Source organism: Aotus nancymaae, unplaced genomic scaffold, assembly GCF_030222135.1.
Source record: "Aotus nancymaae isolate 86718 unplaced genomic scaffold, 86718_ANA_hifiasm-v0.15.2.pri h1tg000059l, whole genome shotgun sequence".
Taxonomy (NCBI): Eukaryota; Metazoa; Chordata; class Mammalia; order Primates; family Aotidae; genus Aotus; species Aotus nancymaae.
The window spans coordinates 51525889-51553193 of record NW_026988473.1 but is presented as its reverse complement, the minus strand read 5'-3'; positions in this window follow the sequence as shown (position 1 = coordinate 51553193).

Sequence of the window (27305 nt, the reverse complement as noted above, 5' to 3'; positions counted from 1 at the left end):
CTGTGGCACAGCCTCAGGGACCAGCCCAGACGTTCTCTACAGGGGGGGCTGCAAGGGCTGGGGCAAGGGTGGGCGGGAGGTTGTCAACTAGCCATGGTCGCCACGTCGCCACATGGGGAGAGAGGACTAAAGCTTCCGTAGCCACCTCCGACTCTGCCTGGGGCTGGAGCTCTGCCTGGAGCCCAGCCTCTCCCCGGTCTCCTCCAATGTCTCCTCCCCGACCCCGCCTCACCACGCCCCTCCACTACGTGAGTTCTCACCTCCTGTCTCCCCGCTCTGCCTGGCCCAGACCCCACCCGCCAACCTTCTCCCTGCCCCTGGTGAGGTTGTGCAGAACCCGAGGGCAGAGCGCCTTTTGCGCAGAAGGCGCCCTGCGCAGCCAGCACCTTGTTGGGCAGCTGGGGGCCTTGGGTAACCTGCTTTAATGAATAGAAGTCCATTCCTAAACAGCGTATCCACATGCAAATGAGCACCTCCAACAGCCTGGAAACAGGCTGGTCTCTGATGGCTTCTATTTAAGTAAACACAATTTATAAATGCTGGGGTCTTTTTTCAGGAAAGGAATGAAGGGGCTTCCCTTGATTTACAAATTCCAACTTGAAGGGCAAAGTTCTTCCTTCTGTGTCTAATACAACTCAATGCCCCCACATCCAGGCTTGGCCTAAAGTGATCTCTGAGGTCCTTGGGAGACCTTCGCCTACGGTCCCCAGGGGAGGGGCCTTTGATTTTGTTCACCGATGTGTCCAAGTACCTATAACAGTGCCTGCCGTGAAATGATGTTCAATAAATATTGTTCACATAAATGAGTTCCTGGAGAACCCTCCTCCATTGCATGACACAGCCTTTCTTCAGACCTGAGCAAAGTTAAGCTTATAGGACACTAGAGGTGGACTCTTGAACTGTGATTATTTATCCTCTGCCCTTTTTTTCCAGCTGGGGAAGCTCTGAGAGACTAAGTAACTTGTCCCAGGTACAGTGCAGGCCAGAGGCAGGAGCAGGACCAGAACCTCCAGCTTCCAGCCCCAATCTCTCTAGTCCCTGCTGCCTTCCAGCACCAGCCTGATCCCCATCGGAGTGATGATACACACAGCAGGGCCCAGCGGGGAGCCCACAGAGAGACTGGAGAGCACCAGAACTCTGTGTACCCCTGTTCTACAGACAAGGAAACAGGCTCGCAGAGGTGGGTCTTGCCCTAGGTTAAACTTTGAGGGGCCTATTCTTTGTTTTGGTTTGGTTTTTAAGACGGAGTCTTGCTCTGTAGCCCAGGCTGGAGTGTAGTGGCACGATCTCGGCTCACTGCAACCTCTGCCTCCTGGGTTCAAACAGTTCTCCTGCCTCAGCCTCCTGAGTAGCTGGGACTACAGGTGCACGCCACCACACCCAGCTAATTTATGTATTTTTAGTAGAGACGGGGTTTCACCATGTTGGCCAGGCTGGTCTCGAACTCATGACCTCAAGTGATCTGCCTGCTTCCCAAAGTGCTGGGATTACAGGTGTGAGCCACTGTGCCCAGCCACAAGGGACCTGCTTCCCAGGCTCTTAGGCATCAATGTGCAGCATAGGAGTTAGGGCAAAGCACCCCCACCTTTGGTCCTCTTGAGGGCAGCAGTGCTTGGGCCCATTGAATCTAACAAGGCCACTTTATCAGAGGACAGGGACCCCACTAAGCAGGGAGGCTGCTTCTGTTGGGTCCTCATTCCTGGGCCTTCTACTGCCCTCACCCCATCCCATCAGCTTCCAGACGACCTAAGGGAGCCAGCCCCACACCACTCACATTGACTCCCTGAAACCTTCTCCCATGCCCCTGCACCTGGGCTTCCAGATAACCTTCCCTGCCCACTGGCTTCCTCCAGGATTTCAATGACTGTGGCTTCACTTGCTTAATAGGAAAGAAATGTAGTTGGGCAATGTGCCCTCAAGGTTTTACTCCTACCTAGAAACAAGCCTAGAGCAGCAGCTGGAAAAACTGGGGCATTTAGCCTTCGCTAGAGAATACCAGAGTCAAGGAGCCCATGTCCTCATTGGACTGTGTGGGGAAGCAGTTTAGAAGCTGAGGGTTAGAAATCAGGCACGGTGACTCACACCTGTAATCCCAGCACTTTGGGAGGCCAAGGTGGGTGGATCACGAGGTCAAGAGATGGAGACCATCCTGGCCAACATGGTGAAACCCCATCTCTACTAAAAATACGAAAATTAGCCAGGTGTGTTGGCGTGTGCCTGTAGTCCCAGCTACTCAGGAGGCTGAGACAAGAGAATCGCTTGAACCGAGGAGGCGGAGGCTACAGTGAGCTGAGATTGCACCACTGCACTCCAGCATTACAACAAAGCGAGACTCCATCTGAAAAAAAAAAAAAGCAGCAGCAGCTGGGGGTTAGGAGAGCAGGTCCTGAAGTCAGCCCAAATGTAACCCCTGCCCTTCTTTAACCAACTAAGTGACTTTCAAAAGGCACACCACCTGTCAGAGACTGTTTCCTTGCCTGGAAAATGGAATAATAAATAGAGCATAAATTGATAAGTTGGTGTGATCATGAGAGCTTACCTTCTTTGAGCACTTGTTACCAAACCAAACTTGGACCCACCTGCCAGGCACAGCAAAGCCCAACACTGCCATCAGGATTTGCAGTATGGGAAAGTGAGGCTTCATTGCCCGATGCCAAGCAAGGAGCATGGGGCAGCTCACGCTTGAGGCCTGATGGCTCACAGAAAAGGGCTTCTAAAGGTGAGGAGGTAGGTATATGACACCACAGGCAAAGTCATCAGTCAGTCCACGAAGGCTATGCATTGGTTTGACCTAAAAAGGCTGGACACCTTGAAGGGGGAGAGGAAGCGTAGGTGGATTTAAAGATATTCTGATTTGTGATTGGCTGAGGAGGCTAAAATTTGGGGGTCAGTAGAAGGGAATGTGGAGCTCTGGCATGTGGGTGTGACTTCCTCCAGGACCTTCAGGAAGAACTTTAGAACAAAGAATGGTGCTCAGAGCTCAGTCCTCGATTCCTCCTTACCTGAGGTCTATGTGCCAGCAGTCGGCCTTTCTCATTTAGTCAGGGTCTGGGTTTCTGAAAAACAACTCAGAGACATGTTAAGATGCCATATTTAGTTTCTAGAAGGAACCATCATTTTGTGACTCTATCTTCCTTGGCGATTGTTTTAAGCTACTGTTAGCTTCTTGCTTAGCAGGTTGCTCACTGACTTCGGTGCCTGGAATTCCCCTTGAAGGAACTCAAGACTTTTCTTTATTTTCATGCCTGGGGGCTGGTGGCCCACAGGTCCCTAAGAGGAGCCTGTGGGGCACCAGCTATAGAACAACCACTATTCTCAACACTTTACATCCACTCATTCATTTAATTTGCATGACAAACTTATGAGTTAGGTATTATTTCCTTGTTTAACTGATGAGGAAAATAAGACACAGAGAGGTTCAGTGACTTGTTCAAGGTCACACAGCTGGTAAGTACCTTTCTTTTAATGGATAGAATAGGCCTGGCATACTGTAATTATTAAATATTATTACGGCTATTATGAAGACCTGGCTTTCCTTGTGCCAGACCAAAGAGCAAAAGGAGCCTGGCCCCTGCAGGATCAAGGGAGCAATAAAGGTGTGTGTCAGGGAAAGTGCGTGGAGGCAGGGAGGTGGGGGCGTGAGCTGGTGCTGATGCTTTTGGTGTAGGGGGGTGGCGGCAGGGGTGGGGGGCACTGAGGTGCGACCCCAGGCAGGCATTTGAATCTGCTGATTTACACAGACCTAAGAAGTCTGCTGGGAGAAGGACTTGAATGTAAACCACATATGATCATTTCCTGCAGGGCTTCAGGACTCTGACAGAGATGGGAGCACTCTCCTGATGGCCAGAGGGCAAACCCAGCCGGGCAGAGCCCTTGTGGGAGCGTGGGTCATGGCCAATGAGCCAGAGGGGAGCAGCGCCCGTCTGGCCACTCAGAGCAGTGTGTGCTGTGCCCTGGGGCAGGAAGCCGGCACAGACTGAGTCATGACACATACACCTCAAAACCCGTCACCCAACTGTGGGTCCTCTAACTGGAGGGGAGCACCCCTTGCTTTGTGAGGGAGGGCCAGAGATGGTGGGGGAGGGTTTCCCTTGCCATATGACTGGCAGTGGGGACAGCAGCAAATTCCTGGCACAATGAGTTCTGAGGTGACTGTAGTGGTGGCCGTGGCAGTGAAAGCCCGGCAGGACTGTGGCTCAGTCAGCTATCCCTGTGAGCACCAAACCACATAAAGGACTGCTGGAAATCCTCCACACACTCGAGCAAGGAAAGTCTGCAGAGACTTGAACTTCCAGAGGAAGGCTCAGGCGTTTCGCTAAGGCCTGAGACCCATGTGGGTCACACAAGGAAGAACTCGCTAGCTTCCGGGTGTAAGAACAAACCACAAAACCTGATCTGGGATGAGTCCCCACCCCTGAAGGGTGCACGTGGGGCTTAACCACTCTCTCCTGGGTTGCTGCAGAGGGGCTTCCTGTCCTGTCTGGAGAGGCGTCAGAGGAGCCTCCCTGTTTCATCCTTTCTTCTCCCTCTTTGCTTTCTCCTCTCTCTCCTTCTCCCACACCCAGGTATGCAGAATTCCCACCCAACGCTCTTCTCTTCTGGAGGTTCATTGCCCACCCATCATCATATGTCCACAGAGCAGAAAGAGATGACAGTAAAAACAGCTCATACTGGCTGGGCACAGTGGCTCACAACTGTAATCCCAGCAGTTTGGGAGGCCGAGGTGGGTGGAGCACCTGAGGTCAGGAGTTCAAGACCAGCCTGGCCAACATGGTGAAACCGCATCTCTACTAAAAATGCAAAAATTAGCCAGGTGTGGTGGCAGGTGCCTATAACACCAGCTACTCGGGAGGCTGAGGCGGGAGAATCGCTTGAACCCTGGGGGTGGAGGTTGCAGTGAGCTGAGATTGTGCCGCTTCACTTTAGCCTGGGTGAAAGAACGAAACTCGGTCTCAAAAGAAAAAAAATAGCTCACACTTATATAGGGGTTTCTATGTGTCCACAACTTTGCAGAGACTGACCCAGTCATAGCCTCATGAGGTGAGCCAGCTATTGTTATCCCCATTTTACAGATGAGAAAACTGAGGCCTAGAGAGACTGAGTATACTGCTCAGCATCACAGTGCTTGGAAGTGCTGGCGCCAGGATCAGTGGCCTGGTGGCCTGGCCCCAGGTCCCCACACTCAGCCCCCATTCTAGGCTGCCTCCCACCATAAGGAGTGATATGCCTGTGGGTTCTTCAGGGCTGGGCTGAAGCCTGGAGACCTGGGTGAAGCCCAGCCTGGGGGGGCCTCAGGAATGCCCTATTGGGGCCAAAAAGGCCCCTACTGTCCTGGCTGGGCACCCTCCCCTTGTGGAACAGAGGTCTGGGCCCTCTCTTCTGGGAGAAGCGACAGGGAGCTCCACCCTCAAGAGGAGGTGGAAGCGAGGCTGGTGGGTTTCCTCCAGTTACCTGAGCAGCCAGGATCCTCACCTGCCAGGGCTCTGGGAACCGGTTTCTTGCTGTGCTGTGATTCCTGCAGCTGACTGCTCAAAACCCCTCTGAGAGGACTGAGCCCTGGGTCTTGTTGAGGACAGTGAAGAAAGCAAAAGTTGTAGAAACAGATGGTTTCTCAAGCTGCAACCTGGAAGGGAGGGGGAGGACCATGCAGGACCAGAGCAGATGAGAGTGGCTCCGCAGAGGTGCAGCTGAGCCCTGGGGCTTGCATTCACTCCTCACTCACTCCTGGGCTCCTGCCCTCACCAAGGCTGGGGGGAGTCTCAGAGCTGGCCTCTCCCTCTCCCCGTCCCCAGCAGCCCCTCCCCAATCTCCACTCCTCTCCACTGCCGCAGACTGATTGTTCCAGAACACGGTTCTCACCATGCCTTGACCCTGGTATTAGCCTCTGGTGGCTCCTTAACCTCCGAGGGCAGTGCCCCGGCCCCTCAGCCTGGCCTCATCTCCTGCCTCTTGTCCCCTGCCAGCCTCCCTGGTCTCCTTCACCTCACATCACTCCCCATTACCCCCAAGGGAATCTAATCACCAACTTAGCTTTGACTGCCCTTCCACTCCTCCACAGGAACTTGGGGGCGTCCTTCAGAGCCAGTCCACGGCTCCTTCTTCCATGCAGTCCACTCTGCTCCCCTTTCTTGCTCTGTTGAGCTCCCCGGAAATAATATAAAAATAATAGAAGCTGGGCACGGTGGCTCATGCCTAGAATACCAACACTCTGGGAGGCCGAGGTGAGAGAATTGAGTGAGATCAGGAGTTGAAGACTGGCCTGGGCAACATAGGGAGAACCCCCTTTCTGAAACAAACAAACCACACACACACACACACACACACACACACACACACACCCCAGTTATCTGGGCATGGTGCACACCTGTAGTCCTAGCTACTCAGGAGGCTGAGCCAGGAGGACCACTTTAGTCCAGAAGTTTGAGGCTGCAGTGAGCTATGATTACACCACTGCACTCCAATCTGGGTGACAGAGTGTGAGCCTGCCTCCAAAAGTATAAAAATAACAGCAAACATTTCTACAGCACATACTAGGTGCCACTATTAGTCCAAGAGCTTGAGGTAGTTACTACATCATCCTTGCTTTACAGTTTAGAAGACTAAGCACAGAGAGGGTAAGTAATGTGCCGAAGGTCACACAGCTAGTAATGAGTGGAGCTGATATTCAAATGCAGACAGCCTTGACTCCAGGGTTATTTTATTCCTGCAATGGGTATAAAACAGCCACTATTGTATATCCATAGGTTTAGGTGTCAGTGAGAGGCTCTATTTCCTTCTAGGGTGTGGAAAGGAATACTTGGGCCTATGTCTACATTACTGCACACCCCTTTGCCTGAGATGGGCTCACATCCCTGGTTGGCTGATGACCCTGGACGTGGGGAGGCTCCGCTCCTGGAGCCCAGGGCTGGGCTTCCTCGCTCAGAGCATCCTGTGCAGTGCAGACCCTGCTACAGGCACCATCTCCAGCCTCCCTGCCTCCCTCCCAGCACCTGTCTTCTCAGGCCATTTCCCACATACCTCTGAAGCTGCATCTCCCCTGCCTGGCAAAGACCCCAACGTTGGACCTGACAGTTTCCAAATCAGTGCAACGTCCCCAGCAGAAAGGCTGGTCCAGTGACTTACCCCAGGACAGTTCTTCCCCCTCCAAATGTCTTCACTTCCCCACCCCACCGTCCCTCCATGCTCAGCCCCGGAGAACAGTGAGGTTGGACCCCCAAGGCTCCAAGCATCTCCAGAGCTTCACCTGAGAGACCCCACAGAGTCCGAGTTAAAATCTACTGTCCTGGTATAGTTCACGGTCCAACTACGACAACCCCAGACTTCTAATCTTAACATCACTTAGATAGTCCTGGCTAATATTAGTCGTAAAACCACTGTGTCTATATTAGCACTATTAAAGGCCAGGCTCTCTTAGGCAAACAGAAGATAATGTACCTAGGGCCTGGCACAGGAAAGATGCCATTAAACTCTCGTCTCCCTTCCTTCCTTCCACAAATACATATTAAGCACTTGCTGAGGGCCAAGGCCTAAGCTCGATGCTGGGGAAAAGGCTGAAAGACAGCACACGCATCTTCACGGAGCTAACGGTGTTAATGAGGGAGGCAGGCAGGAAGACCCATTCATAGCATGCGGTTTGGGTGTGCCGGCAAGCCAGGGAGTAGGAGAACATGGCTCCTCTCTGGGAGGGGTTGACAAGGCTCTTTACCTGTGTGAGGGACGGGGAGAGAGAGTCAGGGAGAGCACTGTGGGCCAGGCTGAGGAGCTTGGACTCTGTCAAGATGCTGAAGGGTTCCACACAGGGGAGTAGCATGGTGAGGCTGGGTGTCAGTGGGATCATTCTGATGGAAGAGGACAAGGGGTGAGGCTGGAGGCAGAGACTGGAGGACAATGAAAATGAATGGGAGAAAGGTGGTAGAGACCTCTCTCAGGAAAGCAGCAGTGGGGATGGGGAGAAGTGTTGCTTCGAGCCAGATTTAGGAGGTAACAATGACAGCTTCCTCATACCGAGTGGTGACTGTACTGGGTGTTTGGTCTTTGTGCTTTACATGCGTCATCCCTAGTCCTTACGGAAATCCTTCAAGGGAGGTTCTATTAGTCACAGCCTGGTAGAAAACACTCTCAAACTGAGTACCATGAGAAGAGTTTCATCAAGGGATTATTCTCACTTGACCAGGGTTGAGAAGAACTATCAAGAGTGGTGTCGGCCAGGTGCAGTGGCTCACACCTGTAATCGCAGCACTTTGGGAGGCTGAGGCAGGCAAATCACAAGGTCAGGAGTTCGAGACCAGCCTGGCCAACATGGTGAAACCCCATCTCTAATAAAAATACAAAAAAAAAAATTAGCTGGGCATGGTGGTAGGCACCTGTAGTCCTGGCTACTCGGGAGGCTGAGGCAGGAGAATCTTTTGGACCTGGGACATGAAAGGTGCAGTGAGCTGAGGTCATACCACTGGGCTCCAGCCCAGGCAACAGAGTAAGACTCTGTCTTTTAAAGAAAAAGAGTGGTGTCATGCCCTGGAGCTAGGAACGGTGGGTAGTCATTACCACTGCGAGGCCAAAAAGCAGGTGGCAGGGAGAGGCCACTGGAATTCAGGGAGAGGAGCCATGTTGTCCCACACAGGAGGTGTTGCCTTTAGTTATGGGACAATGTGAGCCCAAGGTGAGTCTGCAGGGAGGGAGAGGTGGTAGGACAGCAGCAATGATGACGTGAAGGGGGTCTCTGCAGTCAGCCTCCCAGGGCACAGGGCAGGGTGGGGAATGGGCATCCTGGCAGGCCCAGCACATGGCAAGATCAGAGGGCTTGGGGGCTGAACATGAGGGTGGTAAGAGGCAGAATCAGGGTGTCCCGGGTTTCTGGGCATGGGCACTGGTGGCAGATGGTGGCATGATGCTCTGAGATAGAGTCCCATTTTACAGGGCAGGATATCTGTGAGGAAAGGCCCTGCTCCTACCTGAGGCTCCCACACGGCCCTTGCTGGCTCTGTGATCCCGGGGATGGCCTCATCTTGTCCTGGTCTCTCTATTTCTAAGACATAGCACTTACCAGCTACATGAGAGGACCTTCTCATGTCTCCCCACCCCGACCCCCACTCTCATCTTTCTTGCTGCCATAACTCAAGCCAGGTGCATGACCCCTGGCAGCCCCTTCCTCTACCGGGGCAGCATTTTGGGGAGCATGAGCTATCTGGAGACATTAGGTAGAGGAAGGCCCTAGTTCTGGAGTCAGACAGAATTGAGTTGGGCAGGCATGAAATTGTGAAATTTTATACATTCAAGATATGCAGAATCATGGACCTTTATTTTCTATAATTCATTTCATCTTGCTCTTGAGCTCGTATTCCCACAGATGACTGGGAAGGGAGTAGGGGAAATACTTTAACTTCCCAATTAAAGATAGCTTAGCCCTTTCTAGCTTAAAACAGTCTCTTTCAGGTTAACTCAGTATCTTTTGCATAAATACTCAGTCTTTCAAAATTCAAACTCTCTATCAGACTGTTTCTCTCTCCTTTCAATATATCTTCATTTGACTTCCTTCTTCCTAAAATGGCAGCTGAATGGAGAGGGAGTCACACTGCTCACGGTGGCAGAGGGAAAGGCATCCAGCCTACTGCTGCCCTTCGGGCTTCACTGGTGTGGGAAGTAGAAAAGTTCCTTTTTAAAGTTTCCTTTCTTGTTAAAAAATAAGTGTGTTAATAACTCTTTGTTAAGCCTTATCCTATGTACCTGTTAGATATGCCATGCTTATAGGCACGTAGTACAGTCTATGTCCTTGTACTTCAACCAAGACATCTGTGCTGGACGTGCTCACAGGCATGTCCCAGCTCTCCATTGCTTTTACCTGTTTAGAAAAGTTTTAAGTTGTTAGCCAACTGGGTTTTAGTTTAGATTGTGAGATCTGGCTCCAGCCAACAGAGATCAGACACAGCAGTAAGGACGACCCCAAATGACTAAGGAATAAATTTGTCTCTTTTCCTTTGTTCATTGTTCTCTCATGACAAAGTGGCTAGTGAGGGTACCCTTTCTGCAGTCCAGGAAGTAAAAATTGCGTTGCTGAGAGATCCTTTGTCTCGGTGCTGATTTCTCTTTGGGGCACCGAGCATCTATTTCCAACAACCGGTCTCAGACAGTGCCTCTGACCATCTCCGACTTCTCTGGAACTGCTGAGTCAGTTCTCCGGAGTTGGCATCCCTGGGGTGGCCTTGGCCAGTGATCAAGGGCTGGAGTGAAAACCCAGCTCCCTTGCCCCCAGTCAGGACAATCAGGAAGCATGATCTTGCCCCAGAGCTCCCCATGCAGGATCAGACTGACAGCACCCTCGAGTGGACTGAAATTGTCTGGAGTCCTCCCTCCACCACACTCCTCCCACCCCGCACCAGCTTGGCTTCTTCCCCTTCTCTATCCTTCATCCACTCCTTACAGATTTCTCCTGGGAAACCCTCCTTCATCAATCATGTGCATCCTCATCTCAGGTCTGTTTCTGAGGGCCCTGCCCTGAGACAAGCAAGGCCCCACAGGGCTGAGACCATACACAGGTTAGGCCAAGGGGATCAGCTGTTTCTTGAGAGCCTGTTGTGTGCGTCGCACTTCGTATGCCTCATCTCACTTCATCCTCAAAATGGCATTGCTCAATGGGACACATTAGTATTCCCATTTTACAGATAAGGAAACTGAAGCTTAGAACAGCCATGTGACTCACTGCTGAAGGCCATTGGTAGCTCTGTGGTGGCAGAGGATTTGGATCCAGGACTGTGGGACTCTGCAGCCTGTGCCTTCTAACCCCACCCTGGGATGCAGGATGGGCAGGAGCAGTATCCAGACTCCCGGAGCAGGAGGCCAGACAGTGCAAGGGCAGAGCAAGAGTCATTATGGAGAAACTGTGGGAAGAGCAACACAGAAAGAGCTCATAGTGCACCCGAGATGGAGAGGCAGACCTGAGCCAACACACAAGGCCAGGAATGGGCTGGGCTGAGCCGGCTGAGGCCACAAGAACGGAGAAGCACCAGATGCTTCCGCTCCGCAGCCCAACACCAACAACCCCCCACCCCGGGGCACACAACAGGGAAGCTCAGCAGGTGACAGCTCACATCTCACCTTCCCATGCAGGGACTTTGGTCTCCCCCATGCCGCTCTCCTGGTGCCGGCCACCCTCATCTTGCACTAGAAGGCTCTGAGAAAGGCTCTGGCCTTCAGGGAGAGAGGGACAGGCAGGACAGTGGGGGTCAGAAAGGGGAAAGAAAAGACAGGAGTGGCCAGGCCCGTCGCAGAGGAACCTGCACCAAAGTGAGGGACAGGGTTTGCAGCTACGCAGCAGGCGTGGGCTGCTGTGTGCCTGTGGGCAGGGACGGGAAGACACGGGGAAAGCTGAAGAATCACTGTCCTTTAGCGATGGCACGTGATGCCCACACTGCAGCCACAGACGGAAGTGACTGGGACCTTCAGTTTCAAGGCCTTCTGCAGGGTCACCAGCCCCCAGCATCCCTTGCTGAAGGAAACAGTTGGGATGGAAGAGAGCCCTGGAACAATGACAGGGATAAGAAAGCTGAGAACTCTAGGCTGGAAACAAGGGAGGGAAGGCCAGGTGCCAAGGGGGAGAGGACCCTGGGGACGGCTTGCCCGGTCCTGTCCTCCTTTCCTGGGGTCCCCAGATAGGACAACTCGATATCCCTTAAATGAAGAGTCCCAGCACCCTGACATACCCATAACCTCCAACTCTGCCCTCATCCAGGACAAAACGCCTTCCCTTGAAGCCAAATACCAATTCTATTCCCTAGTCCTGACTCCTCTCCTAAATCCAGCTGGAAGCCTCATCTGACCCCTGACCGGAATCTGGCCTTACCCAAAAACCCACTCTGACTGGCCTCAAACCAAATCATACACCTTACCTGCCCCTACCCCTACTTTTAATGTCTCCCCCACCGCGAGCTGGGTCCTGACTCCAGTCCACACTTAAAGTAGCATATATGTGTCCAGGGCTATGGCTTCATCAGGACCTGGTGGCCATCAGCCTCTGCCTGCCCCGCCACAAGGGCCGCAGGGGACCCCTTAGAGCAGCCGGGGCTCTGAATGGTTCTGGCTGTCCCTGCACGGGTGATGGATGAGCTCTGGTGTTATCAGCACCACAGGAGGGAGTCGCCAATTTCCCTGCCTGTCACTTCACCATAATTTCTAAAGCACAAGAGGCTGATTCCATCTCTTGACACCATTTGACTCTGTTCTCTGCCCTGGCGGGCTTCCTCGGGGCAGGCCCCAGAAGGGCTGCTGGGTGTGGGAGCGTCGTCCAGAGGCTGACAGGCATACTTCAGGACTTATATGTTCTGCTACTGTCCTAAAAGACGGATGCCAGGGCCAGGCCCGGTGGCCCACACCTGTAATCCTAGCACTTCGGGAGGCTGAGACAGGTGGATCACCTGAGGTCAGGAGTTTGAGACTAGCCTGATCAACATGGAGAAACCACATCTCTACTAAAAATACAAAATTAGCTGAATATGATGGCGCACACCTGTGATCCCAGCTACTCAGGAGGCTGAGGCGGGAGAATTGCTTGAACCCAGGAGGTGAAGGTTGCAGTGAACCGAGATCGCACCACTGCACTCCAGCCTGGGCAACAGAGTGAGACTCCATCTCAAAAAAAAAAGACAGATGCCACACCTCGGCCTCATCATTCTTGGCTCATCTGAGACTTGGATACCACCATGAGCTCCTCCATCACCTTGGAGCTTAAGGAGGAAGGTGAGGCACATACCATGAGGGGTCCTCACCCAGGGGTCATGACTTCAGCCTCTCTGGAAAATGACAGAAATCCTAAAATCCTCAGAGGTGCTCAGGGATGGAGGACTGAGACCTTCCTAAATGGGCAGGAGGGTACCAGCAGGGCCTGATGTGGCCTCCGTCCCATCATCTTCCCCATTGCAACTGTCCCAACAAATGAGCACAAGCTGTCTCTACTGCCATCAAAGCATCCCCTGGGCAGTGGGCAAAGCTGGCAGGTGGTGGCTACATGGCCCATTTTAGAGCTCGGTACTGCTTTCGGGGTAAAGGGGTTTAGAAATAAGCTAGCAGGTACCAGGGAGGTGGGATGCTGTGGCCAGAGCCTAGCAGGATGACCCCCAGGTAACTGAAAAGATTGACAGCACAGCACGCCTGGAAGACTGATGCTGCCATGGACAGAGCTCTAGGGTTTCGGCCCAGAACTCAGAGGCGGAACCTGCCTAGAGGAGAGCATTTCCCAGGCCTGTGGTATTATTGTCTGGGGGTGGCAGCCCAAGGGGCACAGTGAGTGTTAGAGCCTCCTCACCCCCAATGTCCACAGCCTCAGAACATGCCCTCCTAGGGGCCAGCACCTGGGGAGACCAGGTGATCTAGGGTGGCATAATGGAGAGGGCAGCAGGGGTGTCAATCAGGATATTTTAGTCCAATATCAGAAAAAACTTCCAACCATCACAGCATCCAATGAAAAAGAAATTCTAAAAAGAAGACATCACATCAAGTCTCTGATTGTTTGTGGGCTTTGACGATTGCCTGTAAAACTGCCTCGGTAATTAAGTAGAATGACTCCATTTTGCCACATAAGTGTAGTTATGGCTCCTGGGTGGCTGCAATTAATATAAAAGCAGATTAAGGAAGCCATTATCAAGGCATAATGAGTTTTTAAATATTAATTAATATGTTAATAACCATTCTAGGTTAAGGGTGAGGTTTTGGTGCTGCTAGATTATTTCTGACAGAGACCCAGGGATGCCTGCATCCTGCCCCCCACATCACCACCCTTCCAGTGGGGTTCCAGAGGGAGCAACAGCAGAACGGAAATCAGAACCCAGCCTCATGAGCATCTGTGCTGCGTGAGCACCCGTGACCCCAGTGCTCAGTGCTCCTAGCAGACGGGAACATGATGCAGCGGCTCAAGGTCCTCAGCAGGCCCTTTCACGCCCCAGATCTACCTGTGGCATCAGCGCATCCAGGTGGGCCTGGAGGAAAGAGAGAAACCCCATGAGAGCTTCTGAGCCCACGTCTCCTCCCAGGCCATGGAAGCAGAAGGGATGAGAGGAGAGGAGCAGAGGAGGGATGACCTCAGGACCCAGGGCTCACGCCATGCCCGGGTCAGCAAGATGCCACGAACCTGAGTTGGTGCCAGCCAAGGCTGTGAGCACACCAGTCTATAGCTTGGGTTCTGAGTAGCAGCTTAGCAAAGCCCTCCTTTGAAGGAAGCTGGGAGAACAGTGGTCAAAGGACGCTGTGGCACAGGAAGGGGGAGAGAAGCATGTCCTTCTCTAGTCACCCGGTTTTGTCTCTCTCGACTTTCTGATCTGTCTCGCAAGGGCATAGCTGCCTCCCTTGGTGGACAATCAGCAGCCCATTCACACAGCTCCATTTCTACTTCCTCTGATACCCACTAGAGCAGCTGCAGCCCCCAAGGCCACTGAAACTGGTTAGAACAGGACATTACAAGGCCACCTACACATTTAAGCCAAAAAATCTATCAGCACCCCCTCCTCCTCTTTCCCCATCTTAAGAGCCAGTCCATGTCCAAAATTCTCCCTTCCCTCTTGTTTTTCGGCTGTCTCAAATAGAAGGGGTCTTCCTCAGAGGAGGCCTGGGCGAGTGTGGGGTGCCTTTTTACCCTTGCAGCCTGGATGGAATTCTTCTGGAGTCGTTTTTCAAGGTTGTTTTGTGCTAACTCACTCTCTCATCTGTGCCATTCTTCCTAAAACTGCAAATAAAACATCAGCCACAGCCTAAAATCCAGGCCATTTGGAACCAAATGTGACCACTATTGCAGTGGCATTCCCCGCGTGCGACGAAGGTCTGAAATTGCTATTGGCAGCCATGGGCCACAGCCAGGTGGTTAGAGCCTGGGGACAAGGGTTGAGTTTCAGTGCCACCTCTGGCCCTGTGTGACATTCATCAAATCAGTTTCCCCTTCTGCAGACTGGGCATGATTGTCCTGCCCTGCTTGCTTCGCAGAGCCACGGAGATAAACCGAGAGGAAGGACTTTGCAAACTGTAAGGTGAGCCGCCAAAATGAGGACGCTGTGCCACCACATCTCCTCCTCCCCTCCTTGCCCTTTCTCCACGTGAAACAGCTCCAGGAACGAGGTGGCATCAGTTAGGAGAAACCCCCGCCAGGCCCAGCCAGAACTGCCTCCCAGAATCCTCCTAGCCTGCCCCACCTACGCTCTCACCCTCATCTCCCTTCCTTATTCCTCCTCATCCTGTTTCCCCAGATCAAATATCCTAAGGTACAGACCTAAGGGCATCCAGGTGTCCTAGTCTGAAGGCAGGTGCTCATACTCAGAGCTAGAAGCCTAATTCTTAGCAGATCAACACTCCAGAGCACATATCTGCAAAACCTCACACAGACACGCATCCCTCAGTCACCCCACATCATGCTCAGCCCCACCCAGCACAGGCAGAGGTCTAGGAAGCAACTGGGGATGTGGCCTGAACATCCTCTCCCAGAAACCTACCCAGAAACCATCCAGGTATACTTCCGCCCAGGGGCATGCTGTTGAACACAGAGCTTCCACCTTCTGTTCAGATGGTTTCAAACTTGCAGGGACAAAGGGCTGAGCTCCCTGAGGAACAGCAACTGGGGCTGGGGAAGCCAGAGGAGTGCTGCAAGACTCGCAGGCAAGCCCACATCAATTAGGCTCTGATTAGAGGAGGGGCCAGGTGGGTTGCTGGCTGGGCGCCGGCCCCTCCGTGACTGAAGCCGAGCTTCGGTAATTGGAAGCCCAGCCTGGTAGCGCTGGGCACAGACTTCACGCCGAGAGAGGAGCCAGCCAGGCGCAGCCTGAATGCTTCTGTTTCTGATCTCTTCTTGCAGAAAAAAGAGCAAAGCTGCTGGAGCTGCCCGGCCTCCAGCCTCCAGGAGGAGAAGAACGGTGGGTTCAAGCAGCGGCTGTTGCCTGCTAATTGCAGCTTCTGAGGCTTGAACGAGGGCTGCAGAGGCAGGTGTGAGGGTGGGGCTCTTCCCACCAACTTTCCCACAGAGATCCTTCCCACACTGCCCTCACCAGGTAGTTAGTACTCTGAGGCCTGGAGGGTGCCGGAGAAGATTCTCAAAGGTTTTGGCCTCAAAGTTCTACTCCAAGCTGGGCAGGCCACATGCATTGAGTATGGGGTGACTGAACCGCAGAGGTGAATATGGCGCATGTGACTGTTGTGCATGGAATGTGGCTGGTGTGACTGAGGAATCAAATTTGTCATTTTATGTATTTCAATAGCCACGTGGGGTTAGCGGCTACAGAACTGGATGCTCTAGGCGGAAGTGAGGACATGCTGCCCAGATTCCCTGCTGGCTGGCACACCTGTTACCCAGCTGGGTGAGACCTGGAGGAATGACCTGGCTGTCCTCTGACCCTGTCCTCTCCCTCTACAAAAGCAGGGCACACCTTCCTCTCCGTGTCCAGACTGAGCAGCAGCCCCTGGGCCCGGCCTTCCAGGTGCAGTCAGGGATTGCGGCCAGCAGCACAGCCTCTGGGGCCAGGCGGACTGGCTTTCAAATCCTGCTCTGCCACTTACCAACAGGCCACTAAACTTTTCTCAACCTCCACTTCCTCATCTGTAAAATGAGGATAACAAACATCCACTCAGGGTTACTGTGAGGGTTGAACGAATGAGTACACGAGGCCCTTAGACCAGTGCCCGGCACATAGGAAGCGCTTCATAAATGGTAGCTTTTGTTGCTGTTGCCATTATCGTCATCACCATCAGCAGCAGCAGCTGGCATGCAACAAACAGTGGCCGCAAGGAGGAGTGCTGGCAAGTCTATTCTGCGGGGGGACAGCAGACCTGACAAATGCCGTTTGAGTCAAGAGCTTTTCCTTGAGTAACAGAGAGTAAAGGCCAACAGGAAAGAAACCAAACACCCCATAACAGGTGTGTCGGGGTGGGGGTCTGGGGGCGGGGGATTACACTTTGCTAGCTGAGGAAGTATATCCTTTCAGAGCATGGATTCCAATCTTACAGTGGCTGAAAATTGGGTGGGACTTGTGGGAGGTGTGCAGGAATCTGTGCGTTAGTTACAGGCATGAAACTCACCCCAGTGGGAACAGAGACAGGGAAATCCACCCAGAGGCATCCACGCGCAGCTTTGACTGTGAGCCTGGAGCTCTTCCTGCCCACAGCTGTCCCGTGAGACCCGGATGGCATTGGGCCTTAAGGGAAGGGGCTGCGGAGGGGACAAGAAGGAGTGGGGGCCTCACACTCCTCCAAAATGACTGGCTGATAGGGGACCCTGCCCTGGGAGGGAGGACAGATGCCTCGTCAGTCATCCTTTCCTGCTGACAGTGGCGAGGTCTTCCTGGGAGAGGTGGGTGGGATGTCAGACAGGGAGATTTAAAGGAGACCCATGGTGGGGGCACAGGGGGACCTTAGGGCTGAGGGAGGCAGATTTGGAGCACGATGGCACCCAGAAGGAAGCAGTTCCTATAAAGGATCAAAGGCATCAGGGACATACCTGGGAGGCTCTGGAGAGCTCTAAACTTTCCCTCTGTCCATAGCAATTCCTGCTAGTCCCAGGAGGGGCATCTGAGGAGCCCAAAGACCCTCATCTCCGCTGGCGTTGGGAAATAGGGACACCAGCTGTCAGATAGCTGGACCGCGTGACTCATGACTCTGGGCAGTGGAGATTGTCTATGGAGGTCCAAGGCCCTTGGTGGGGCTGGGAGCACCCCCACATGACCCTTGATGCCAGGGAAGCACTCTGGAGCTGACTGCAACAGAGACAGAAGCCGGACTACAAGTCGGCCCTGAGCTGGAGGAGGCTGTCCCTGAAGTGGGGCGGGACCCACACAGCTGGATTGCATTAAACAAAGGTGGAGGCGCTGCCCCGTAGTTGTGCTGCCTGAGGTCCTCAGTGCCCAGGCCTCAGCTGTCTCCCTCCTTCCCAGCCAGCCCTCCTCTCTCCTCCCAGCAGGGCTGTCATCAGACTCATTGGCTCCCAAGTTCTGAAATGAACTCTGCTCCAAGTAATTACAGCTCTTCAAGTTTCCCGTCCTCTGTTTAAAGAATTCGTCCTCTAGCCCTCAATGCCCCATCAGCTCCCTAATTAGCAGTGCGCAGCGTGATTACACATTCTCCGCAGCTCACTGGGTCCGGCCCCCCTAATGAGTGTTTGTGGACAGCTGGGAGCCCGCCCGCCGGCCCGTGGAGCCAGGAGTCAGGGCCCAGGAGTGCAAGCTGTCAGCTCCGTGATGGGGCTGGAGCTGGTCGCAGCCCCGCAGGCCTCCAGGAGGAAAGGCCTTGAAATATAAATGAAGATGAATATTCATATTTGGTTCAATAAGTGCCAACTATTAATATACATGTCTGTCGGGAAGAGGAGGCAGTGCAGAGCCAATTGCGCCAGGCATAATTGGGCTCCTAATTCACAATTAGCCTTGAGCTCCGGGCCTCTGCACAGTCAGAACCTGGGCTCAGAACCTCGGGAGGGGCAGGAGCCTGCGGCAGGGAAGTCCCTGAACTCCCCAAGGGTCCTCCTGCCCTCAGACCCCTCCCCACTAGGAGAAGGCTGGGGAAGAAGAGGAGGCCCATAGTCCCCCTCCAGGAGTCCCGCAGGAATTGCAGTCTTCAGGTGCACCCCAGGGTCACCTTTGAGCCATGCAAACTGCTCCTGAAATCTGTGGGGGGCTGTACATGGGCGACCAGCTCAGAAGAGCTCATGCCCAGTGTGTCACCAGAGCCCCACATTAGGAAATGTCTGAAGAGGTATGAGAACGAAGCCAGAAAACTGCAGGTTCTCAGCCCACCTTGGCCACTCTCCACTCTGGAGTTTGTTTGGTTTAATGGGGCCTTGCCTGTATGGCCAGAGTCCCTCTGGCCCCCTCCCCATCCAGGCTCCTGGTGTCACTCAGCCTCTTTTCCTAGCTTGGGCTCAAGGCAGCCCTCTCTTGGTTCTCCAGACTCTGCCCACATGTCTTCCATTATGACAGCTGCCACTGGACCTTCTCCTGCACTTCCCCTGCAAATCACCAACTGCCCACAAGTGGCTGCGGAGCCAGGCTGAGCCCTGCCCTCTCCTGGGACAACAGGGAAGACCACACTGGAAGACGTCAGGGTTTGAGGACTGGGAGAGTCACAGCTTGGGGTGGGGGGGCATGTCTGAGCTCTGGAAGTGAGCTGGGACCCTGCCTTGCTCACACCTGAGGAAGCTGCATAGACTCCCTTTGAGCCAATAGTGCAGTCCTGCTTCCAATGCATTGGTGAGTGAAGGTGCTTTGCGCCCATGTGCTCAGCCCAGATCTGCTCCAGCCAAGGGCAGGGGCCGAGGTCTGCCCTCCGGCCAAGGTCTAACATGTCAGGATGGTAAATGAGCACTCAGGATGCTGGTCTGAGAGACTAGTCTTAAAGGCACTGCTACAGGGTGCCTGGAGGGTGAAGGGATGGTTGTTGAGGTCATCCAGGTACCCTTCCACCAGAGGAATGACCAGGAATGGCTGGGACAGTGAGAGGGGGCGGGCGCCGTGACAAACCAGACTGAAGGGGCTTCTACTGGCCAAATCTAGAGCAATCTGAACATCAAAATAAATAATGATAGTAGCAGTTTATAACCCATTTAAAGAAATAGGAAACCATGAATCCATACTGACATAAATGAATAAATTGAAAATTTAATGAGGAATGGGATATTTACAGTCTCGTAATACCTTCCCACATAGTTATTAATTACAAAGGGAAAAAGAATCTTACAGTGGAGAGCAGGCTGGCAGATACCACCTTCCTCATGTGACCAAAGTGAGCATCAGCAATGGGACAGCCAAAACCCTGCGCCTCCCGACAGGAAGTGCAGACAAGCCCACAGTCACATGCCTGCCCAACATGCACAGCCTGCTCTGAACCTTGAGAAATGTTAGACAAACCCAGACTGAGGGACAGCCTGCCCAATACCGACCTGTCATCTCAAAGGTGATAAGGTCAGGAAAGACCAGGCCCTGTCCCAGATTGAGGGAGATGGAGGAAACATGACATCTGAGCGAGATGCATGACCCAAAAAACCGAGTCCTTTTGCTCTAAAGGACATTGCTGGGGCGATTGGTGCATCTGGAGTGGGGCAAAGACTGACTTCGAGTTATGTGTCAGTGTTAATTTGCTGATGTGCTGTGTTGAAGGAGAAGGTGGGCCGGGTGCGGTGGCTCACGCCTGTAATCCCAGCACTTTGGGAGGCCAAGGCGGGTGGATCACGAGGTCAAGAGATGGAGACCATCTTGGTCAACATGGTGAAACTCAGTCTCTACTAAAAATACAAAAAATTAGCTGGGCACAGTGGTGCACACCTGTAATCCCAGCTACTCAGGAGGCTGAGGCAGGAGAATTGCCTGAACCCAGGAGGCAGATGTTGCGGTGAGCCGAGATCACACCTTTGCACACCAGCCTGGGTAACAAGAGCAAAACTCTGTCTCAAAAAATAAAAAAAAAAAAAGAAGGAGAAGGTGTGGAGGGAAATGCATGCTGAAGTGTTTTCTCGATGGGCCCAGGTCCGCATGCCCCTATGTTTTCAAATGGCTCAGGGAAAAAAGTCATGTGTACAGGATTTGCTACTTTTCTGTAAATTTGAGGTTATTTCAAAGTACATTTTTAAAGGGCAGGGAAAGGTGCTGGTCTGAGCTGAAGCCCAACGCTGAGGAAAACAGAAACCCAGACCCCATGTCTTTTTTTTTTTTTGAGACAGATTCTTGCTCTGTCTCCCAGGCTGGAGTGCAGTGGCGTGATCTTGGCTCACTGCAACCTCTGCCTCCCAGGTACATGCGATTCTCCCGCTTCAGCTTCCTGAGTACCTGGGACTACAGGTGCATGCCACCACGCCCAGCTAATTTTTGCATTTTTAGTAGAGATGGGGTTTCACCATGTTGATCAGGCTGGTCTCGAACTCCTAACCTCATGATCCACCCACCTCAGCTTCCCAAAGTGCTGGGATTACAGGTGTGAGCCACCATGCCCAGCCAACCCCAAGTCTTAATGGCACAATGCTGGGTGGTCTGGGCAAGATTTGCTGAGCAGAGACCCTCATGGGCCCCTGTGCCTCCTCAGTCACCTGCCTCCAGGTGGTGGGTGAGACAAGTGAGGATTTCTCTGGAGAGGCCATGTAGAGCTGCTCTTCTCCCCTCCCCTCCCCCAGGGCTGAGACAGTACTGCCCAGCAATCAGACAGAGGGGCTCTTGAGGGGATGTGGCCTGTGTCTCCTGAGTTTGGGGTAAAGGGCCTGACACCTTTCTGTGCAGCTGGCACAGGGGTGATCTAACAGAATTTGCATGGGCAAAGGGAAGCGTGCCCCTTAGCAGCAAGAAAGTCCACGGAGCTCCAGCTTTCTTGGAGGAAAAGGGCTTCTGGTGGGGCACAGTGACTTCCAGAGGTGACCCCAACAGAAAGAGCATGCAGACACCCAGGGTGGTTGTGAGGACAGTTAGCTGATGTTCGAGTGGCCTGGGCCAGGCTGGCTCAGCACAAGCCTTGGTCTCCAGGACTCACCCCTGCACAAGAGGACTGCTCCAGGACCTCAAACAGCCCCTGCCTCTTTGTTCCAGCCGGTTCCTGGCTGCTAAGATGAAGGTATCTGTAAAAGTCAACTCTTGCTGCGACATGATGGTGGCACAGCACCTCCAACTCCACAGTTTAGAGCAACATTGATTTGCCTGTTCCCAGATCTGCAGGTTGGCTGGGTGACTCCACTTCAGGATGCAGGTCAGCAAGGGCGGGCTGCAGGATCTTGTTGGGCTCAGGCCGGTTCCTCTGGCCAGCAGAAGGCACAGCTCCGAGGCCTGCACTTCCTCAACTCTAACCATCAGAGGAGCACGAGAGGCTGAGCAGAAACCCAGAAGGCCTAGTCCCAGGTCCACACTGTCACTTCCATTGTCCATTGTCCAATACAAGTCATGTCGTATATTAGTCTTTCATTGCTGCGTTACAAATTACCGTGAACTTGGTGGCTTAAAACAACGCCCATTTATGCGTCCACAGTCTGTAGGTCGGAAGTCCAGCATGGTGTGATGGGCTCTCTGCCCAGACAGAAATCAAGCTGTTGCATTCCCATCTGGGGCTGGGGCTCGTCTTCCAGGTTCATTCCTGCTATTGCGGCTGCAGGATTTTTCAATCCCCTCGGAGTACTGACGTCCCCTTTCCTGGTTGGCTGGCAGCCAGCGTTGCTCCCAGCTTCTGGAGGCTGCCTGCACTCCTTGTCATGTGGCCCCTCCATCATCAAACTAGCAATAGTGCAAAGAATCCTTCTCGTGCTTTGACTCTTTGGCTTCCTTTTGTGTTGCTAATCAGGGAGCATGCTCTGCTTTTAAGGGGCTCACCTGATTGGTTTAGATCCTTGTGGATAATCACTGTATCATCAGGTCAGCTGACTTGGGACTTTAATTATATCTGCAAAATCCCTCCACAGCAGTACCTAGATTAGTGTTTCACTGAATAACTAGGGATCAGGAATCTTGTAGTGAGGGGTCACCTTTACAATTCTGCTTACCACACATGGCCAAGCCAAACATCTATGGCTGGGAAAATGTACGCCTCCTCCAGAGAGGGGAGCGAAAGGTTCATGAATGATTGTCCCATCTAACAGTGTTCCTGGAAAGCCTGTTCATTCATCTATCCACCATCTAGCCCTGCACCTGGGCAGGGCTAGAAAGAAGGGGAGGGCTCCATGCTGTTCCCAGGAGGCTCTGCCACTGTCTTCTTCCCTAGATGGCCCTGGACAACCACCCAGGTCCCAGAGAGCCTCCTGAGCCTCCCTCCTGGCCCCCTGTCCTGCCTCACTTGGGTGGCTGTCCAGCCTGCACCTCGTCCCACAGCGAGCCGTTCCTGGGTAGCCACCAACCCATGGCTGACCAGACCCCTGCCTGCCCTCAGGTCTCCCAAGAGGCTGAGGCCCCGCCCTTCACCCCAGCCCCCACCTACCTGTCCGCTCGCCAGCATTTGCCCTCTCCACAGCCCCCGCCAATCCCTGACTGTCAATGTGCCAGGCTCCCCCCAACCTCCAGACCTTTCATGGCACTGTCCTCTCCTCCCCTCCGAGCTCCGGGGCTCTTCTCCCTATATCCAGGTTTTCCCAAGCCCTCAAGGGCTAGCTTGTCTCCTCTGCTTCTTCAGGAAGCCCTGCCAGATGCCCCTCTGGGCCCTGTCTTATCTCCGTGCTGGGGCTGGTGGAACGCCTCTGCAACGGTCAGGACAAGGTGGCAGGATCGCTGGCCCACTGCAGCACAGTGGCATGGAGGGGGTGCTTCATGGCAAGGAGTGGGCACCCACCCCACCACTGCTGGATCCCCTGCCCTCTATGTCATCGGGCCTATGCTCACGCGGGCCCATGCCCACCCTCTCACATGCCTGCTTAGCCACTCTGCTTCTTTCTCTCACGCTGAGACACCCCCCACCCCAGGATGGTGCAGTATCTCAGCTGCCTCATTGCCTCAGACGTGACATCAGTTTGGAACAAGTGTGTGCCTCCATGGGCCTCGGAGCTGGACTCAGTTTGACTAGAGAGGGTCAGCTAGCTTCCAGTCTCTGGCTTTGACTGCTCTCTGGGCAGCAGAGGCTCGGGGAGGGAGGGCAGGGGCCCAGCAACGGAGGGGCTTTGAGAACAAGGTCACATCTCGGCAACCGAAAGCCAGTCAAGCTCCTTCCATCAAGTTTTTAACTAGAAAAATAGTGTGCCCATTTCTCTGTAATACACCTCTGGGCTTTTTTATTATGACTTCATTTCCCCTTGTAATATTGGAACGTCTCTATAATTGTAAAAGTGTAATAGAATCTAATAGAATTTCATTTGGCGCCCGGAATGCTCCTTGCCATGGCCGCTCATTCGGAGTGAAATAATGATGTCTAATGCCCACACACAGCTCCCCGTGACCTTATTCAATCTTGGGGCTGATCGGGAAATATATTGATTCAATTATACACTGATGACAAATGAACTCAAAGAAAGAGGAAAAAAAGGTCAGCATATATTTGAAAATGTAAATCTTAGCAATGTCTTTGGGGTTCGCCCAAAAAAAAAAGCCATTTCAAAATGCCATTTGTGGCTAATAGTGTGGAGTTCCAGACTCCATTAGGGAGGCACGTCAGTGGCCGGGAAGGCATTAATGGGGTGTCGCTTTTCTAGAGCTGGGATCAGGCCCAAATCCTCCCTGAGCAGCTCCTGCCCTGCACGACCTCTCCCTGAAGCTGCCCCTTCCCCAGCAGCAGCCAGACCGGCCTTCCTTCACCCTTTTTCCATCCATCTGCCATCCCTTCTTCCTTCCTCCCTCCCTCCCTCCCTTTCTGCCTCTCTTCCTTCCTCTCCCTCTTTCCCTTCCTTCCTCACTTTCTTCCTCCCTCATTTCCCCTCTCCCTCCCTCCTTTCCTTCTTTCCTTCCTTCCTGAGAGAGATTGAAGAGACAAGGGTGACAGGGTCACCTGCTGACCATATCTGAAAGGAGGGAGCCCGAGGAGGGTTCTGGGCGAGCTTGGGCTCCAGGGTGGAGCAGGTGCTCCTTGGGCAGACCAGCGCAGCAGGTAACCACCAAGGTGGGAAAAGGTGAAGAGCAGCCAGCGCTCAGAAGCCAGACGTGGGCTGAGGAGTAGCCAGAGAGGAGGGCAACCAGGAGGGCCAGATTACTGGGGGCAGGTGAGGGAAGAGAGTGAAGAAGGGGAAAAGGCCAGCCACGTGGAATACTGTCAAATTCTCGAAGATGCAGCTGCACAAACCTCCAAGGCGTTCACAGAATTTCTCCACTTAGAAAATGATTTATTTAATAATATTTCACATATAGTCAAGTACACACATTTTCAGTATACAGCTGGATGATTTCTAAAATACATTTATACATGCCTGAAACCACCACACAAATTAAGATCTGGAATATATCCCACCACACCCCAATGGACTTCCTCATGACCCAGCTAGTGCCCCACCTCCCCTAGTAACCACTCTTCTGGCTTCTACCCCCATAGATTAGTCTTGCCTGCTTTTGAACTTCATGTGGCTGGAATCATAAAGTATGTACTTGTTTTTTGCATCTGGCTTCTTCTCAGCGTTGTCTCTGTGAAAGTCATCTGTGCAGCTGCATGTACCAGCAGCCCTCGCTTTGCACAGCGGTGCGTGCGGGACACAAAAACAACTGTGTGAGTTGAAATCACACAGGGAGGTCCTGATCAGTGGGGGGAAAGTATGATTGTTCCATGACCTGTAGAAGCTTTTTTTTTTTTTTGTCAAAACATTAAAAACTCTCTTACTGTTAGTTATAAATATAGTTGGGAAATTTAAAAAATCAGTTTTAATTCAATGCAATTTTAGACATCAGAAACATTAAGAATTAAAGTGCTTTACTTCTTTGTAAAAAACTTAGGAAGAGCAGATTGAACAGTGCTGGTCACGTCACGTACAACACGGGCAGCACGTTTTCTATGCATTGGCCAATTGTCAGACTGTTCTAAGTGTGGATCTGCTTCCAACATTTCCTCCTTTGTGTGTTCAATGTTGTGAAATATCTCTGGAAGGTCCTTTGGTGTGAAGCGTTTTTGAGAGCATCACTTTCTCTGGGGCATGTTCATCCATTTCATTACAACCTCGTTCCTTATGTTCATACGTTTGTCTTTACTAAGCTCCTCTGCTGCACATCTGGAGCCAAATGCTGTCGACACTGGTGGACATTCCCGGTCAGCTATTTCTTCTATAACTCAGTTTACATTTGAGTCGAATTTTACTTCTAGCATTATCATTTTCATTTCTTTGTTACAACTTCCTCTTTGTTAACTAATTCCTTCTTTGAATTAGAGATTTTTCTAAAGTGTCATGTGGGTTTCTAAATTGAAGACAAAGCGGCAACACAGCTGCACACTTTGCTGTCTGTGTGTGAACCGCCTGGCAGATGCCCAGTGTCTAATCAACGGCCTTAGAAAGAGTGACATGACTGGTCATTGATCATGATACGTATCTGCTACTGATGCAAACTGAAGAGCCAGCAGGGAAGTTTACCCTTAGGCCACTACTCACGGTTTAAAATATGCCAATAAAATGGTGACTGAAATTTGAACGGCCTTGCTGAGAGACTGAAATTGCTTACTTAAACCATGGTAACTGGAATTTGTGCATATCGGAATCCCATAAAGTGAAGACTGTCCACGTAAGTAGTTTGTTCTTTGTCACTGCTGTGTACTACTTCATTGTGTGAATGTGCCACAATTTCTTTATCCCTTCTTCCGTTAATGGACACTGGGGTTGTTCCAGTTTTGCTCTCTTATGAATATAGCTGCTATGAATATTCATGCACCTGTCAACCTATGCACTCATTTCTGTTGGTTAAAGATTTCTCTACTTGGGTTCACCAATTATTTCCTGTGACCCCCCAAGCAAATCCCTATGCTCACAAAGTGGGGGGCCTCTGAGCCATATCTACGAAGAGGGAGGTGTCACAGTGTCATGACTGCACTGAGATGGGAGGAAGGGCCAGCAGGGATCAGCTGGTTAGTCCTTTCTCCTCCTCCAGATCCATTTTATGGATAGCAGGAAAGACTCTAGACCCAGGGGGACCTGCCTGAAGTCACAGAGAGAGTGAGACCTCTGGGGCCCTCAGCTGCCCTCACAGGCCTGACCGCCCTGCCTTCAGGTGCAGCTGCTCCCCGGCTGTGGGGCTGGAGGTGCCTTATTCTGGGGCTGCTGGAGTTCTCCCTCTTTCTCTTCAAGAGCAAATTCCTCTACCCTCACCCTCATGAGGGGGCCAGGAGGCTGATGGGGACTTTCCGTCCCCCGGACACCCCAGAAGCTTTCAGCAAAACTCAGCTCAGCCCTGCTGCCCCATTTAATTCTCATAATTAGCTGACAGCTCATTAGCAGCTCATTATAAGCCCTGGAAATGCAGTGACAGTAACAAATTCAGTGCAGCCAGCCAGTCTGGGGGTGTCCCCAGGGGCCTGACCCAGGTTGGGCTTCCAGGGGGGTGCTGGAATGAATTCAGCCTCTGTGCCCATGTCTGAATCCACGGAGTCTGAATCCTATTCCTTGGATCCCATTTAATGTTACCATCCCTCCACCCCTCCACCTCCACCTACCCACTGCCACTTTCCAGCCCAGCTCCTGGCCGCAGGGCCTTCAGCTACCTTCCCCATGCTTCTCTCCAGAGAGGACAGATGGGAGGAAGTAGCCTGCCTCCCACCCAGGAAGGGGGTCTGAAGCCTCTAGGGGGCCCCAGAGAACACAGACTCTCTGCCCAGCACTGGGCACCTGGCCAAGCCCCCAAGGCCCATGTGCCCACCTTCTACCTCGCAGAGTCCCGGAACCCGGGCTCCAGCACCCCTCTCCATTTGTCCTTCCAGCTCTGGTCTCAGCTTTTCTC